The sequence below is a fragment of the Phascolarctos cinereus genome, unplaced genomic scaffold (genome assembly GCF_003287225.1).
Source record: "Phascolarctos cinereus isolate Bilbo 61053 unplaced genomic scaffold, phaCin_HiC Scaffold_2;HRSCAF=192, whole genome shotgun sequence".
In the NCBI taxonomy this organism is placed as follows: Eukaryota; Metazoa; Chordata; class Mammalia; order Diprotodontia; family Phascolarctidae; genus Phascolarctos; species Phascolarctos cinereus.
In genome coordinates, this window is record NW_027555625.1 from 384,868,174 (window position 1) to 384,873,380 (window position 5,207).

The window sequence follows — 5,207 nt, forward strand, 5'->3', positions numbered from 1 at the left end:
TCCCATGCATTTTGGACAGCACAACTTTATTGGTGAGATTGGATGCAAGTATATTACTCTACTATTTCTCTTCTAATTCTGTCTTCATTAATTTAATCATGCAAAAGCCTTGAAATTTCTTTGTATATATTTTTATTTGATTATACGTGTGCATATTGTTTCCCCAATTAGAATGCAAGCTTTGTGAAGTCAGGGACTGTTTTGTTTTTGTCTTTGTATCCCCACTGCCTACCACAGTGCCTGTTCCACGGCACATACCTAATAAATTTTTATTTCCCATTAATTGACCGCTTCTCTGACCTTAGTACCCTTATCTGTAACATATAAGGCTTGGATTAGATGGTCTGTCCAGTTCTAAATATATGATCCTGTGACTGAAATACATAGCTGGGAAGGGCTCTTAGGACATAGAAATCAACTCATAAAGGACTTTGGAGCATAGAATGTTGAGTATACAATGTTCTAATACACATACACTATCGTTTAGCATAATGATTTGAAACACAGAATCATTGACTCTCAGAGGTGGAAGGAACCTTACAGCCCCATAATTTTACAGATGGGAAGACTGAAGCATAAATGGGAAAAGTGGCTTGTCCAAGGTCATGCAGCAAGTTAGCAGCAGAGCTGGGCCCAGAACCTAGGCTTCCTGAGGTCTAGGAGCATGGCAGGTATCACAGGAAACAGTCACTTGGAAGGGATTTATTGCTTTTTTTGCGGGGGGCATACTCCATCCAGGGAAGACCATTCCTCTCCAGTGATGGCTACAAAGCTTCCTGCCACCCCAGGGATAATGAAAGGATGTTACATCTGGCCTACCATTGGATTGGGCTGCCTAGGTTAAAGTTCAGCTTAGGAAGTACTGTTAAGAATTGACTTTTCCTTTGGGAACAATCTGGAATCAGTAATGACTGCACTGTCTACTGGCTCATATCCTTTTAAGCCAAAGGTCCTGGCAATTAAAACGCTGTGTTAGAGATGCTGGAACATTCTTGTCTGATTTCTCTTCTGGAATGTTTGTTGTTCTTTTAGTGAGATTTCCAGAACGACCCCCCTTGTCATCTTGGCTGCCTCCTTGTCAAACCATTATCTCGTCTAAAATGTCTAGGGCTTAAGAACATAGAATGTCAGCACATAGCACATAGAATGACAGAGTTGGAAAGGAACCATGTAGTTCACCCCTACCCATTTCACAGATGATGAAATTAAGGTTCAAAGAGCTCAAGATCACGGAAGGAGGTAGGGGTAGAACAGCAGTTAGAATTCAGGCCTTCTGACACCCAGGTCAGGACTCTGACCATGACACTGTATTAGAACTGCTGTTCAGTCATTCAGTCTGATTCTATGTGACCTATGGATATTAGTCTAAAGGGTTTTCTTGACAAAGATACTGGAATAGTTTGCTTTTTCCTTCTCTAATGTGCCCCCATTTTACAGATAAAGAACTGAGGCAAATAGGGGTTAAGGGACTTGCCCAGGGTCATACAGATAGCAAGTGTCTGAGGCCGAATTTGAACTCAGATCTTCCTGACACTAGGCCTCATGCTCTATCCACTGTGCCACCTAGCTGCCCTGAGAATTCACTTATAGTTTGGTTTTTTGGCAGTGCTACAAACAAAAGAGGAAAGGCAATGGAATAGCCTGTGTTTTATGTGAGAAATGAGGCAGGGAATGACTTAGGTCTTCTTCCAGCTAGAGGAGAATTTATCCCTACACCCTGGGACAATGGGCAACAAATGTCATTCTGCCTTGTTCCCTAATTCCCTCCCTAATTCATCCTGGCTGACCTGGAGGGAATCTGCATTTTTGGCTGTTTTCTCAGATCAGAGGATGAGTGATTTGAGCTTTGGATATTGTGACTCATGGTCTGGCCTTTCTCTCTTCCAGGTTGTCCCCAACCTTATCCAGAAATTCTAGTGTGTTCTTTTATACTGCATTCCAGGAATATTCGAGGCTGGTCCAGTCCCCCTCCCTTCCCTCCTCTCTTTCTCTCCCTGCCTTTATTCCTTTTCTTTCTTTGTTACTTCTCTCCATTCTCCCTCCTTTCCCCTCTATCTTTTTCTTCCTCACTTCTTTTCCCTCCTTCCTCTTTCTCTCTTCTTTCCTTATCCCCTCCTCCCTCCTCTTCTTTCTCTTTCTCTGTCTATCTCTCTTATTCCTACCCTCACTCCCACACTCATGAGGAAACACACATGTTCACCCTTTCACATTTACATGCATACCATCCTCACTCCACTCACAACATAAAACATGAGCGTACAACCTTATTGTATGCACCCACACAACCTGGTCATTCCAACTGATGTACATATATGCCCATATACATGGTTACACACATCTGCACAAAGACAAGAACAACTGTAGATCCATCTGAGCAGAAGGAACCAGGATCTCTCCAACCCTACAGATCCATAGATTGTTAGGTCTGGAAAGCACTTTTAGAGATCATCTAATCCTAATTTGGGATGAATCTGAATGCATTTTGCCTCTCCCTGTTTATTCTTGTGATTCCTCTTCCCTTTCTCCTCCTTGCTAACTTGCTTCCCAGGGGCCTGAGGAAAGGATTCAGGGGGAAAGAGGCCAGCTTGCTGTAAAAAACTGTAGCAGACTCAATTGGAAATGGAGGATCGATGCAAGCTATAAATCTGCATTTGGAATAAGCCAGAGCTTGGCACTAAGTCTGGGAAGAAACTATTTCAATTAGATGGCAAGTGGCAAAAGCCCTTCCTCTTCCACCTCCTCTACCCTAGTCAGAAAAACAAGCCCCTCTGGATGGGAAATAGGTAAGGAAAAGGTATGAGGGAGAGGCAGGGAAAGACAGATAGACAGAGACAGAGACATAGGGACAGAAAGAGCCCAGAGAGTGAGAATGTGTGTGTGTGTGTGTGTGTGTGAGAGAGAGAGAGAGAGAGAGACAGACAGACAGACAGACAGACAGAGACAGAGACAGAGACAGAGATATAGGGACAGAGGCACAAAGGGACAGAGAGAGACCACAGAGAGGAGACAGAGACAGAAAGACAGACAGACAGATATACGAGAGAGAGAGAGAGAGAGAGAGAGAGAGAGAGAGAGAGAGAGAGAGAGAGAGAGAGAGAGAGAGAGAGAGAGAGACAGAAAGGAGGGTCCAGGCATCTTCAACTTTGCCTGGGTTTCCACCATTTTCATTGTACTCAGGTGAACTTAGTATGAGATTAACATAATACTTGTAACAGTAATAGGCTTGTAGGCCAGTGCTGCCCCCAATTAGGGTGCAAGAGGAACCTTTTGCTGGAGAAGACAGACTAGGTGGAGAAAGGCAGAGAGAGGGTAGTTTTTTATAGAACTTACAGATGCTGCAAGACCTTTGAGCGTTATAATGTAATGCAAAAAAAAAGACGGATTCAGAGTTGACTTGGATTCAGATCCTAGCTTTGACACTTGCTACCTGTGTGACCATGGGTAAATCACAAAACCTCTCTGAGCCTCAGTTTCCTCATCTTCAAAAGAGGGATACTATTTTTTGGGTGGAATATAGGCTAGAACCTCACTGAATTCCCTCAACATTCCCCTATAAACAACTTTAAAATAATACCTGAAATCAAATATTGGAGTGGCAGAGCCAACAAAAGATCAGAAGGTGAATTTTTCTAGCCTAGGACAACTTAGGAGGTTTTCAGGAGAGGTCTGTTATACCTAGGTGGGCACAGGACTAGAGCATGGCAGAAGCACCAGCTTTGGGCCTTGGAGGTGGCTGTGATAATGGTGGCAGCAGCTTTAGGAGCTTACCAGAGATGGTAAGGGGGTCAGACAGCTGGTAAGAAAGAGATTATAGGGGACCCTTTGCTAGCACTGGGTGCAGCTGGAGCTGATTGGCAACTCTATTGCCCATAAGTAGTTTTGGGTCACAGTTCCAGCACGGAGAGGAGTGCTTGTGATTGGTCACAAGTTAGGAGGGGCCCTGGTCACAGTTCCAGGGCCAAGAGGAACACCAATACTTGTGGCTGCAGGAGAACAGGAGCCCTTCCTGGGTAAAGAAGAGCAATGACCCTCCTCATATCACACCACTGTGGAAGCACTGAACATGTGCAGACCCCCTGAGGATAAAAAACATCAACACAAACAAATCTGAAGCTTGGCACAGTGCCTCCCTACCCTGAGGTGAGCAGAGCCCAATTTTAACCTAAAGTTCAAAGTGAAGAAATAGGTGGGAATATGAGCAAACTGAAAAAAAATCTTGACTATAAAAAGCTACTATGGTGGCAGGTAAGACCAAGACATAAACTTAGAAGACAACAATGTGCAAACAGCTACAAACAAAGCCTCAAAGAAAAATTCTAATTGGACCCAAGCCCAGCAAGAATTCCTGGAAGAGTTAAAGAAAGAGATAAGAGTGGTAGAAGAAAACTGAGAATGATGCAATAAAATTATGAAAAGAGAATCAACAGCTTAGTAAAAGAGGCACACAAAAATATCAAAGAAAACATTACTTTAAAAAAACAGAATAGGTCTACAAAAATTCACTGAAGAAAATAACTCTTTAAAATGCAGAATTGGCCAAATGGAAAAAAAGGCACAAAAGCTCACTGAAGAAAATGATTCTTTAAAAATTAGAATTGGGCAAGTGGAAGCTAGTGCCTTTGTGAGACTTCAAGAAACAAACAAAAAAGTCAAAAGAATGAAAAAGTAGAAAAAATGTGAACTATCTCCTAGGAGCTAACCTGGAAAATAGATTAAGGAGAGATAATTTAACAATCGTTGGACTACCTGAAAACCGTAATTGTAAAAAGAACCTAGACACCATATTTTGAGAAATTATAAGGGGAAATGGCTCCAATATCTTAGATCCAAAAGGCAAATTGGAAATTGAAAGAATTCACCAATCTCCTCCTGAAAGAGATCCCAAAATGAAAACTCTCAGGAATATTATAGCCAAATTCCAAAGCTCCTAGATCAAGGAGAAAATACTGCAAGCAAACAGAATGTAATAATTCAACTGTAATGGAGCCACAGTCAGGATCACACAAGATTTAGCAGCTTCTACATTAAAGGAATGGGGGGCTTGGAATATGATGTTCCAGAGGGCAAACGAGCTAGGAGTACAACCAAGAATCAACTACCCTGCAAAACTGAGTATAATCCTTCAGGGGGAAATGGATATGTAATGAAATAGAGGACTTTCAAGCGTTCCTGATGAAAAGACCAGAGCTGAATAGAAAATTTGGCAT